The sequence below is a fragment of the Alligator sinensis genome, unplaced genomic scaffold (assembly GCF_000455745.1).
Source record: "Alligator sinensis unplaced genomic scaffold, ASM45574v1 scaffold243_1, whole genome shotgun sequence".
Taxonomy (NCBI): Eukaryota; Metazoa; Chordata; order Crocodylia; family Alligatoridae; genus Alligator; species Alligator sinensis.
Window position 1 is genome coordinate 5,975,352 of NW_005841841.1, and position 13,730 is coordinate 5,989,081.

The 13,730-nt window shown below is 42.9% G+C and overlaps 1 long non-coding RNA gene across 1 annotated transcript; it reads left to right on the forward strand.

The window, feature by feature from the left end:
* The first annotated feature begins 1,213 nt into the window (after nucleotides 1-1,213).
* LOC102374946 lies at nucleotides 1,214-13,502 on the forward strand. The gene is made up of 3 exons (XR_322892.2): nucleotides 1,214-1,278; nucleotides 9,305-10,354; nucleotides 12,600-13,502. It is a non-coding gene; the product is annotated as an uncharacterized LOC102374946 (long non-coding RNA).
* Nucleotides 13,503-13,730: the final 228 nt, after the last annotated feature.

Here is a 13,730-nt window from a genome sequence, read left to right on the forward strand (position 1 = left end):
AGTACTTTTTCCTGCCATGGCAGGGGGTTGGAGTTGATGATCTGCTCAGGTCCCTTCCGACCCTACCAACTATGAAACTAAGTTAACTCAAGTAGAATTTTAATCAATGATGTGCGGGCCGGGAGTGGTCTGAGGCCTTCGGGGGCGCGTGGCGGGCTGTGGCCAGCAGCCCTGGCACGTGGGTCGGGGAATGCAGGACGGCGGACTAGAATTAGGCACGGACGCGTAGCGGTTGATTAAAGATTATTTTACTTACACCGTAGATGGTGGCGGGGCAGGCAGGAGAAAACTTCGCTTAAGTTGCAGTTACAAAACTCGTACGAACAAGACCCATAAAAAAACTCGAGCCTCTTGAAATAACTCGGAAAGAGCTCTGGATACACACACACACAAAGTTTGCTAGGCTCCGTGGACCGAAAGCGCGCAGGGAAGGGTACATTGAGGGATTAGGCAGTGACGGGGAGAGGCTAGAGGTTGATCAGGCCCCTGTATCCTCCTTAAGGCACACGCTGGGGTCGTTGGGCTCCGCAGCACTTAGAGTTCTTCACAAGATGTGAAGTCCTCGTCCTCCAGATGGTTGTGGAGTCCTCCGACTTGGGCGGAAACTGCTCAAGCCTCTTATACGGCTAGCAAGCCAATCGCTAGCTGCCCCGTGGGGATAATTTTGAAACAGCCAATAGTGGTGCAGGTGGCGGGAACTCCTTTGCACTGGGGTTTTCTCCATGCAACTGAGAATTGCACCGTGCAAAGAAAGCTCCTCGTGGCGGGAAATAATTCTGCAGTGCCGAAGCACACACAAAATCATACCCTTGGGTTATGACAAATGACAATGGATATCTCAAATCTGATACATAGACTGATGAGTTATTAATTTGTTTTATTCAAAGTGTCCAGGTACAGGTTAACAAAAGAAAAAAGGGCTAGTTTAATATGGCAGTGTCCCATAGAAAAAATATTGTCCCTACCATATCAGTAGATGCTACATGTACACAATTTTCTTCTTAGCTCTACCTCATGGATCTTGATGTCAGTTTTCTGTCACAGAGCACTGAGGTGCCCTGCTCCTAGAGAGGGGAAACTGCCAGGGAGAGAGCCCTGGCAGGGAATAACGAGCACAGCTGTGGGTTGCCTGGGGCAACCAGGAAGTCAGCTGACCAGAAGGGGCAGGGCCTCACCCTCATAAGGCCCAGGGGCTGAGGCCAGGCTAGCAGTTCCCTGCCAGCAGCCAGAGAGCAGGAGCTTGCAAAGCAAAGATGTGAGAAGCAGCAAGAACTGCAGGTACTGCTTAAGCAGAGTTATGGATAGCAGCTCCAAGATGTCTGAGCAATGTTGTTACAGCCAGGTGGCTTAGGATTAAGTTGTAGCCAAGAGGCTTGAGTTTGCATTCTGCTGTGTTGTTACACTGGTGGTTTGGGTGTGGCTATAAGGGGTTGGAGAAGACCTCATAGGGGACCTACAGTGGTGTGGGGGCCCCAGCGCCAGTGAGTGCGTAGTATCCTCAAAGGGACCCACAGTGGTGTGGGGGCCCCAGTGCCAGTGAGGGTGCAGCATCCTCATAGGGACCCACAGTGGTGTGGGGGCCCCAGTGCCAGTGAGGGCACAGTATTCTCATGTGGGACCCAGCGTAGCATGGGGATGCCAGCGGGCACAGCACCCGTGGTGCATAGACCCCAGCCCCGAAGAGGGGTGTTTGAGAAGCCCAAGTGTGGGCATGGAGAGCCCCAGAAAGGGGGCAACATTATTGGAAAGCCCAAGTTGGGCATGGTGAGCCCCAGAGAGGGGGTGCTATTGAGAAGCCCCAGTGTGGGCGTGGTGAGCCCCTGAGGAAGGGCATGGTACTGTGGTAAACCCCGGAGAGAGGGGGTAGTAGTACGGTGAGCCCTGGAGAGAGGGGGTAGCAGTGCAGTGGGCCTGAGAGACAGGTGGCTTAACCAAGAAGTCCCAAAGTGGGCACAGAAGTCCCCAGGAAAGGGGCAGCTTCATAGGGAAGGCCCCAGAGAGGGGGGACACTACAGAGAAGGCCCAGAGGGGGTGCAGAGAGCCCTAGGAAAAGGGCAGCATTGGAGAGAGAGTCCCAAGAGAGGGGCAGTATTCTAGAGAAGACCCAGAGCGGGCACGGAGAGCCCAGAGAGCGGGTGACAGTACAGAGGAGGCCCCAGAGAGTAGGTGAGTGTATTTGACAGACCAATGTCCATTCCAACTGCAAGGCTTGGGGTGTGGTATAAGGGGTGGTTGGAGCCATGCATAGCCCATAAGGCTAGGGTGCCCTGAAATACCCGTTTGCAGGACAAGACCCATGAGGGGTCTGGGAGCCTACAGGACCAGAGGTTACAGCGGACCGTGTCCAAGAAGATGTGAGGTAGCCTCCCAACCTTATCTAACATCAAAGACGTGGCGGGCGAGAATCCGAGGGTGCCCTTGGGCTGACTTGGCACAGAGGAAGGGGCCTTAAGGAGATCACGGACCTCCTGCAGGACCCCGCCATGACATCTTCCATTGTTCCTTAATGTTCAGAATTTTTCTTGATATCAATGGTCACTTCTTTGAAGGCAGGCAGGTTACAGTATTGGAACTGATGTTTGCTATGGTGTGGAGTTGAAAGGAGAATTTTGAATAAAAACAGCACCTGAGGTGATACAGCTGGCCTTGCTCTTCTCTTTCTAAGATACTGAGAAGGATTCTTAATGCTACCTTTTAGTATTACTTTTCATTTATTTGTTTACAGTTTTCTTTCTTGTCTAAGAAGCCAGGGACAACTCTTTCAACTTCATGTTTATTTGAATCTGGGAAAATGCTTCTAGGCTATACATACTGCCTTTTCTAATGTGGCACTAGAGTGCCATAATTAGACAGCAAGTTCTTTAGCTCTTGTTATCCCTACAGAATATTTACACTCAGCAGGTAGGGTTATTTTTTTTTTTTTTTTTTTTTTTTCAGCTGGTTGTTTCAGAGAACAGAAGAAATATGATATCCCCCTTATCCACTGGTGAATTTCTCTCCATTGGAGAGTTTTAATCATTTGGTTACTGGTATCAATAGTTTGATGCAATATTTGTTCCCTGCATTGTAATTTGGGGTGACATCAGGACTTCTGCTGACTCTCAGTTTGAACTCGGATCATTTGTCATGCATGTGTCTTTTCAAAACTTGTTTAACTCATAATTAGCACTACTGATTCTGCATAGGCTCCAATTAACCATTCTTAATGAATCACGAGATGGGTAAGGGTTTTTTTAAATGTTATTTTTACAGAAAAATTACTAATATGGAATTCTTGGGAGGGGGAAAAAAACCCTTCCAGATGATGAACCTTTTCATCACTCTTTAAGCAAATCATGATGGCAAGAAAGTTAGAAAGATTTAAAGAGGAAAAAAAGGGAAAGAAAAGTTCTAACCCCTCCCCTCCGCGCCCCCCCAACAAACAAACAAAAACAAACCCCTAAAAAGGATCTGGAGGAGAACTGAAAAGTGTATGATGGACGGTTCTCATTTGACAAATGTACTAACTTAGTTTTAGCATTTTAACTGTATAGTAGTAAGAATGGTTACTGTATTCATCCAAATGAAGAAGCACTCTAATTTACACTTTGTAAACCAGGCATATTATACCAGGTACTGGGACCAACTACAGTTTGTTCTGTTGTATCACAATGGCTTTTGTGTGTGTATGTGATTTAATGATGGCCTACAGTTTCAAAACAACCAGTTACATCCCTTAGCTTACCACCATAAGAAAAAGACTAAGGCTGCCTACAGATGTTTAGGCAGCCTGTCAGGAAGGTTTTCTAACCCATGGCACTTACACAAAGTGACATGAGTTAGTGACACTGAATCCAATTGGCTTTCATTTGTTGGGTGGGAGGGCTTGAGCCTGCCTACTCGGGCCCTGCCCAGCAGGTGGGTGTGCTCCAGCAGCCTCACAGGAGGCTGCAGACCCCTCCTGTCCCCTGCCCAGCCCTTCCTGAGCTCTGGCTATGGAAAGCCAACCCAGTAGCTGTGTATTGCCCCTTTTAAGAAACTTGGGTGGGGGGATAGGGGAAAGGAGCCTGCCTAACCTACAGGCCCCCTCAAGCCACCCTAGCTGGGGTATTGGAGGGAGCCAGGCTTGACCCATGCTTGACCCGAGCCTCTTGACAGCAGTAGCACATAGCCGCTGGCTAGCAACTGCCAGCTTATCTTTACAGTGGCTGTAACTGGGGTGCAGGGGGGGAGTGAAACAGAGCTTCCTCACCCTGAAGGCCTGAACTGATTCCTTGTAATACCCCAGCCAGGGTAACTAGGGGGAAACCATGAGGTGTTGGAGCTCTATTCCACTCTGTTCCCCTGCCCCAGATATGGTTGTGGCAAAGCTGAGCTGGTAGCTGTGAGCCAGTAGCTGCATACTGTCAAGAGACTCCAGCAGGGGATGTGGGAAGGGATCCCCCCTGCCTCACAGCTGTGGGGTAGTTGGGGAGCCAGGCCTGGCCCATGAGGTGGGGAGACTCCATTCCCTCTCCTCCCAGCTACACCCTCTTGACAGTGGCAGCATGCAGTTGCCCACTTGGCCTTGCGGAGGCCAGAGCAGGGGTGAGGGAGAGGGGAGCAGAGCCCCTCTGTCTCACAGGCCTAGTATACCTTTCCCCAAGACCTCAGCAGGGATACCTTCTGCATCTCCCTCTTCCACTGCCCAGGGAAGAGACTCTTTCTTTTCTGTGACAGCCCTGCAAAGGCACATGGGATGTGGAAAGAATTACTCACATTTATCCCTTGCAGGGAACCTGAACAGAAATTCCCTAAGGTGCTCTGCTCTACAGTACCTTTAGCTAATGGCTGATTTAACAAGGGTTAACTTTTTGTGCAATTGGACATTTAAAAAAACACTGCAGCTGTGAACATATGTGCTGTCATGGCTGTAGAGCACTTTCACATGAAAAATGTAACTTGCATAAGTGCTCTAAGAAGGCAAATTAAAGATAAACCTAATTGTACAGACTTATAAACCCATGTAGTGGTGCATATGATCAAATATATCTATTTAGAATTTTGCCTGTCATATTTAGAAGTCTTGGAGGTTTGAAAAAAATATCAACCACTTTGTCACACCATATAACTAGGTTTTATGGCATCACTTCATGCATATTTTCTGACTTTATGAAGCTACACTGCATATTATGTTGCAGATTGCCACTTTTATACCTAATGTCTCTGTGGTGGAGCCCCTAATTCACGAAATACAAGAAGAAATGTAGCCGAGGATTCCAGTTAGATATATTTCCTTATGTAATGTGAATGCATTAAATAGAATGCTGCCTCTCTCTCTCTCTCTCTTTTAAATGCCTTCCCCAGGTCTTTGATTTCTTGAATATGTGGCCTTGGAAGAAATCCTAGCTGCACTGAAGTCAGCAGCCAATAGGAGCAGAATCTCACTCCTTTGTCCCCCCACCAAGAGGGAGAAGAAAATAATTTGGTTGTCAGTAACCATTTGTATCTAATTGTCACTGAAAAAGAAGAGCTTGTCTATTCTTTTTTTCACTTTCTCATGAGTACCAATCTTTCATCAATTCTTTTACATAAGATTTAAACTAAGAAAACCAAAAATAAACCTGGCTTATTTGAGTAATGAGATGCATGTGAGAATAACATCCTGAAACATGAGTTCCTCTTATTCTAGAAGAGCTGCAGATGTCAAGAACAGCAGGAGTGTATAATGCAGAGTCTGATTCTCTCTCACTAAAGCTGGTTCTGCAATAGTGTAATTTCATTGATTTCAGTGGAGTGGGCCTTGATTTTTTTTCCTGATACATTGAGCTCAGAGACCCAGGCTTGTAAAATGGTGCAGTGGAAGAGAGATTATTTAAAAAAAAACAAACAAACCAAATTCTATAAATAATCCTGTTTTAAAAAGAAAGGCAATATATATGTTTCTCTCCTATAATATATGATCCTCCAGTATTTTCTTCTTTAAAATACAAGTACAAAAAAGAATAAAATGTTTTGAAATGTGACCTACTACAAGTCCATGAAACCACTTGAAAAGTTAAAGAATTGTAAAAGTGAGTTGCCACAATTTAAAAAAAGAGCGGAATCAAGTGGAAGTGAAAAGGGTAGCTTTGACTAAAAGTAGATATATGGTACAAAGGAATGAGTATAGGAATAAAAGATAACTTTGGTTAAAGCTCAATTTGTTTATATATTTAGGTATTGATCCTATATACATAGAGGTGGTAGGGGTGAAATAGAATTTCATAGGTACAGGCATTACATTAGTTTCACCTAACCACCTGAGCAGGTGCACTAAATAAGGCTCCTGCCCCACATTACCCATATTACGGAAGTAACTGGTTAATTGTGCAGTGAATTTCAAGTGGTCACACATGCAAAGTAATTATTACATCATAGAGATGACTATCCAGCTGTAAAGAGCCAACCAGTTACAAAGTTAATGCTTGAAAATGTGTAACAGCTGTGTAGCTGGTTTCTCTCCAGATTTAGTCTGAATGTGTGGCAGGGACTTTAGACTGAGATTCGGTCAAACCATTTTAGAAAGGGTTAACCTGACCTTGTAAATGCCTGTATGCATTTGCAGTGCAGCCCTGGGGCAGGGAAAGCCTAGTCATTCCCCACCAGCTTAGGCTAAAAACACATTGTTAGGGTTGGTGTGGAATTTGTGTAGCCCTAACAGGGGTTTTTAGCCCTCAGCACTCCCCATGATGGGGCATGCCCCTCCCCCCTGCTGTGCATCCATCAACCCCCACCCCATGGACACACTAGCACCTTGACCCCATCTGCCCCTCCCCCACCCCAAGTCACTTACACCAGACCCCCCACATGGCTCCAAACAGCAGCAAAGATCTGTCTCTCATAGCAGGAAAGTCTAGGTCAGTGATCTGATTTGAAAAACATTTCAAACAAAGGTGTGGCAGAGAAGCCGCACCCTAATGAGCCAGAGGAAGGCAAGGGTAGAAAGACCATAGGGCACTAGGGCCACTTTCTGAAGTGTGATGGCCATGTACAACTGACAGCATAAATTTAGGCTTCAAAGGTACCTGCTGTGAAGAAGTGGAAGGAACATGCCAGGTAAGAAGGAAAGCTTAATAGTAAAATTTTTGTTGGAGAGTTTTCTTTTTGTTCTTTAATCCTGAGGCCTGTAGGTTTTTCTGCAGAATTTTCAAATATCTATGAGAGACACGGGGCCATCCATGCCACCCACTAGTCCCCTTGTGAATCTCTCCCAATTCCCTCCAAGTGTTGTCTGGTGGAGCCATAATGCAGACTGTAACCAGTACTCCATTATAAACATGATGCTGTGAATGCTGGACAAGACAAATTATTTCTCGGCAACTTTTTAAAAAGTTTTAAAGCAATTTCAAGTCATCAGTACTTGAAAATGATGTTTTGGAAACATTAAACTTTGTTCAAATATTTTAGGGGCTTAATAACTAGAAAATATCTCAATTGTAGTATTTCAGATTTGATATGCCCAAAATTCTTTAAAGGCTTTTTAATATTTATTTTTCATGAATTGTAAGTTAGAAATAACTTTTACTATACGGTTAAAATTCTGTGCGACCTAAGCAAGGCTTTGTAATATCTGGGCAAGCCAAAGTTGGACTTCTGTGGTTAATTGCTACTCCAGATGAAGCCTCAAGACTAATTCATATTATGTAATCAGTCATTTGTTGGTAACCATCATACTATTTTATTTGGGAAAAGGAGGGACAATCTGGGGCAAATAACAGCATTATTAGTTTTGAACCAGTGGGAACTTTGTTTCCAGAGAGGCTGATGAAGTAGAAACTAAAACTTTGTATAGCCTGAGTTATTAGAAATACCTTCTTATATATTTCTAAAGGTTGTTGTTTTTTTTTTTATTTTATTTTATGTATTTTGGCAGAATAAAGAGTAAAAGATTGGATGCAGTTAAAACCTTAATTAAATTTTTATTATTTTTCTTTATTCAGTTACTAAACTTAACATTGAGAATGGACTAGGTAAGTACTTACCATGGTGGCAATTTGCTTAGAAACATGGGTGGGTCTAGGATTTTGAAACGCTGAAGTGCAGGCGGTGTGGTTACATCATCACATAACACACATTCTTCTCTGGGTAAAAAGAAGTTAGAGCCTTAACTAATAAGCTATGGGCCTAGGGCTGTATTATTCACTTCAAGATTGGAGCAAAAATAAGTATAACATTATTGGAACATGTTTTAATCATATTGTCTGCTATATCATATATTATGATAGTATCATTAAACACGTGATTTATATTTATCACAACATCTTTTAAGTATTTTTGCCTACTTTGTTTCATAGTCTTATTGTCATTATAATTAAATGAGCCTCTCTTTCAGATTCATAAATAGATACCTAGCCTTCTTGAACACTTTGACAGTGCGCTGAATGCATCACTAAAAGTTAATTCCATACCTGAGTTAATGTTTTTAGCTACAGTTAAAAACAGCCTGCAGGGCTGTGAAATAAGAACTATATTACCAGGAGCAGCTAACAGTAAAGCACAATTGCTGAAGAAATGATAGTTTGATTAGTGACCATTAAGATGATTAATAAAAAGGAGAGAGGGTCATTAACACTTGTGGAATAAACAGTTTAGAAGGAATTGGGTAGATTATCATGAACCATGAAGTCAAATGACTCCCTTGGTACTGCTTAAATGGAAATGCTGCTTCTACTGCTAGGCACTTGGCTTGGGAGATGCAGGAATCAATGGGGTTTATCCCCCTGGATCTACCCCTGCTTAGATCTAATTTTAGTAAATAAATAACAGTGGAAAAGCCCCATAAATTTAAACTTAGACTGATGTTGCTTAAACAAGTCTAACATCAAAGATGTGATTTCAGAATCTCTGGAAATATGGCCATTTTTATTTAGTTGTCTAATTAAGATATAAAAGACTTTTGCCAATCAATTTTGCAAATGTTAATTGTCGTCATCATCATCACTGATTTCCATGTCTGAATCTCAAGACTGAGGTCAGCAAGTGGTACACTTTCAGTCCTGGGTGTGATAAAGTGCTGGTAGCTGAACATTTTTCTTTGGCTGTTCCTCTCGGCAACCTTTGTCCGTAATTAATATGCTGTCTGTTTCTTGTAAGAGTTCTGGTATTTCTCCAGGATTCTGAACTGACTTCTCCCATTATCACTCGCACTCTTATGCCATTTTTCAAATAAAGAGGACAGGATAAATAGGATGAGAGTAGGTCAGTTCTCATTAGACACCTGTTGCCTCATGACATTCAGTTAATTATCTTCCTAATTATACCTGTCTTATATTCTTCTTTCTCTCTGCTTCAATTGTATATAAAGGTTTTGGCTTCAAATGAAGAACTTCAATCCACAAGTCTCTGGAGGGATCCTTTTGATGTTCTCTGGTTGTCAGACCCAGAGGTTAAACGAATGCTGGCACCACAATGTCTTGGCACTCGCCTTTAATCCCTGGTAGGAAAACGCAGCAGCCTGAGCATCATTTCAACAGGACTGCTGAAAATGCATTACTTGAACGTAATGGAGCTGTTTGGATTTGGGACTCTTCAAGCCTTATAACCTCAAAAAAGACAATAAATGGTCAAACCATGCCCCCCATTCCCCAGCAAGTTTAAATAACAGAATCAAGGAGTCTATCTGAAGCAAAAATACATCATTCAAAATATGCCCAAATGCGGAAAATAAAAGGCGCACAAACTATGGCAAGTGAAGTGTAAAATCATGATATGGCAGGCCAAAAAATAATCTGAGGACTTGAAAGTAATATTGTTTCATAGAAAATACGCCAGAAGTGAGAAGTTTTGGAGGGAGTTGGTGAAACCTATGAGAGAATCTGAATGAAATGGTACACTTGGGGAAGACAAAGCCATAGCAGAGAAACTAAATGAATTCCTAGCATTGGTCTTTACCACAGATGATGTTGTGGAGTTTCCCCACACAAAACCCTTCTTCTTATCAGAAAAATATGAAGAGTTCACTCAAAATGACAGAACAAGAGCAGAGTTTTAGACTAAAATGATAAACTAAATACATTATGCCAGCAGCATAAGATGATATTCACCCAACAGTCCTAAAGGAACTCAACTATGACATTGCAAAAACCATTAGCAGAACTGTGCAACCTCTCACTTATCAGCTTCAGTGCCAGGGGCCTGGACTTTAGAAGCCAGGGTTTTTACAGTGGCAATCTTTAACAGTGCTCCTGAGATGGCCCAGAAAACTATGGATGGGTGGATCTAGGGGGTGTGGCAGTGGGGTCATACCTCCCCTTCTGCTGAGCAGTGCATGCATAGTGAGCTTTCCAACCTCATCCACTGCTTGTCAGAGGCTGGGGCCACAGCCTTGTTTGCATGCAGCTTCAAAGCCCAGCAGGTAAGTGCCACTATCCTCACCACCCTGCCCTATCCACACTGAATTTGGCTGCAGTGCTGCTCATCTCTGTTTTTTCCCTCTGCAAGTGTAGGGGGAGAGGGATGGTGTACAGTGGTGATTACTCGCACCCTGGGCTCTGGAACTCTATGAAAGCAGGGACTGTGGCTAAAGCCTGCAATAATCACCTGGTAAGCATAGAGCTCATGGCATAGGTGGAGCTCTGGCAGAAGCTACACTGACATGCCAGTGAATCGCGGTGTCCAGAGCACATGTGCCACACAGCAGATGAGGATGTGGCTGCATCTCCTTTGCCTCCCCCTAGATCTGTCCATAGGTGAATTAAACTTCTGTTCTCAGGGAAATGGTAAAACCTGTAGTACAAAATACTATCCCGTGAATAAATATGATCTTAGGAAGTGTCAATATTGTTTTTGAAAGGGGAAATTGTATGTTGCCAATCTACAATGCTTTGAGGCTGTCAAGAAGCTTATGGATATGGGGAATCCAATTTAATATAGTATTCTTGGATTTTTTTAAAAACTTTGAAAAAGTCCTTTATCAAAGGCCCTTGAAGAAACTAAGCTATCATGAGATCCCCAGGGAAGTCTTTTAACCAGTTTATGATCTATGAAAATATATAAAAATCACAGGTATTCAAATATTCATATTTGCTGGGTCCTGTATTATTTATAAATCACCTGGAAAAGGGCATATAAGTTGCAAAGTTTGCAGATGATACTAAATTATTCCAGGCTGTCTAATTCAAAATTAATGATGAAGAATATTACTTAACTGAGTGAGTGGACAATAAAGTGGCAGAAGAAAGTTTTTAATATTGGTCAGTGTAAAGTAATGCATGTGGGGAAAGTAACCCTAACTGTACCAAAATTAGTATGAACTCTAATTTGAATGTTATCATTCAGAAAAGACATTTTGGAGTGTTTGTGGCTCACAAAAGCATTGGCTTAATCTACAGCAGTGGCCAAAAGGCAAAGTATAGCTTAAGAATCATTAGGAAAGGAATGAAAACAAAATAGAAAATATCATTATGTCCTGATATAAATTGATGGTGTTCTCATATCTTGAATATTGTGTGCAAATCTTGTTTTTATATCTCAAAAAAAAAAAAAAAAAGTTAGAACTAGATCAGTTGCAAAGAATGCAAACACAGATCATTGAGGGTTTGGAACAGCTTGCTAAGGTTGGACTCTTCAGCTTATAAAAGAAATGGCAGGGAGGAGATAAAACAGAGATCTATAAACCATGAACAATGTAAAAAAGGTGAAGAGGGAACTCTAAAAATGGCTCATAATAAAAAACAAAAAAACCCTCAATGAGAACCAATGGAATTGAGGCAGCAGAATTATTAAAAGGGAGTAATTTTTACACAACGAGTAATTAGTATGGGGAACTATTTCTATAGGATAGTGTAGAGACCAGCTAGGTTCAGAAACAGATTGGCAAATTCATGGTCCCTTTCTGGGGGAAACTAAGTTTAAGGCGTAACAGCCTTCTGGAACTGGTGCAACTACTACTGATGAGTAGTAAACAAGGGTGGAGCCACAAAAAAGGGTTCAAACCTCTGAGCAGAGGGGAGAGAGAGAGAGAAGAGGACCTCATGTTTTGGGAGAAACACAGCTTGTGTGTCCACTCCTCAGTCCAAGGTATAAGGACTGCAAGATGAGTTGGTTTGTTTGTCTACTGTTAGCACGCTGACTTGATTGTTGTTTACATTTTACTGCGGGGACAAGGCTGTCTCCTATAAACTAGCTGGTTACCCTGGACATGGTGCTCACTGGCCTCAGTAAGGAAGCTGAGTGGGTGACCTGTTTACACTAAACATAATGGACAAGATGGAAACTCAGACTCAAGATATTACTACAGCTATCAGTGCTGATAACTGGGGTGCATGCAGTGGAATAATGAAGATGGGGCAACTAGGGTACAGCCCCCAGTGTGGACCCCAGAGGAAGAGCAAAAATAGCAGCAGCTGTGCTGCCAAATTGGCTGCCACTAGCAACACAGACCCTGATTTCTGCCCCATGCACTGCTGCTGCCCCAGGTACTCAAACATCCAGTTTTATCTGTAGGTATATGACAGAATATCGACCATTTTACATATGATATATTTCTTATATTCTTACTATGTTCACTATTTGCCACTATTGGAGACCAGATATTGTTGACAAGGCCTGGGTGTAGATTTCAGAATGGCCCTCAATGTGTTTGTTTTGTTTTGTTGCAGATCCCAACACCACAGAGCAGCAGACTTTAGTGCTGCCTTATTGCACTAGCATCTCAGCCATCCATGGTGAACTGACACTTGACCCATTGGTACATGACACCTCAGTCCATTGTTACAAAATGGATAGACAAAGCAGTACTTCAGCATCTACATTCGTTAGTAATTAAAATTATGTGTATTTGCATGCACTTACCAAAAAAGGCAGAGTTAAGGTGGCAGTCATTACATTGGGATTTCTTGACCTCTGAGTATCTAAATACCCAACTAAAAGATTCTTTTTAATGTTGATTTTTGCTGAAATTTTCCAGTTGCTTTCTTTTTGCACTTCAAAATGGCTCCTGACGCCTTACCTGTTCAACTACTTAAGTCCAGAACCAGGAGCCAATCCCTAATAACTTATCTGTTAGAAATGTGCAATTCTTTTTTTTTTTTTTCTTTTTCTTTTTTTTTACCTACAGCTATGTAAGGCCCTTTTAGTTGTGCACTAGATGTACAAAAGCTTTTGGTGTTGCTCTGTTGTACTCCATGCAAGACGGATGAACTCTGAATACATTTTGCCTTATTCATCACAAACCTGCATAAATTCTCTGCTGTGTCACAACATTTCCAACCAGGCCAAGCACGTTTTTACCCAGTAGAAAGAAATATATTACTATTCATGGGTGACTGGTGCCACCTTTGCTCATGGGGAGGCACATGCCCCCTATGACTATCTCACTGACTGGGGGTGGAATTCCCCCCCCCGCAGCCAATCACACCAACTGGGAAGTGGTTGTGGCACTTCATCCAGCACTCCCAGTCCCCAGCCAGCACTTGCAGGGGGCACCAGCACTCCCCCCCTGCTCCCTCTGCCCATTGTCTAACCAGGGGGCATGGCCTGTCAGGGTGTGCACAACTGTGCACCTGCTATGCGTCGCCACTGCTGCTATTAATTTGCAATGCTTAATGTGAAAGGGATGAGTTGTTTTGTTTTTTTTTCCCCTCTAAAGGGCCACAAATGGTTAAAATAGAATTAAAATGCTTATCCTTAAATTACCCTTTACCAGCTTCCAAGTTGCTTGTTAAGGGCTTGGTGTTGGCTTTGTTGTGACCTTGTTATACTGTTATTAGAGCATGTTAGGAATATTTCCC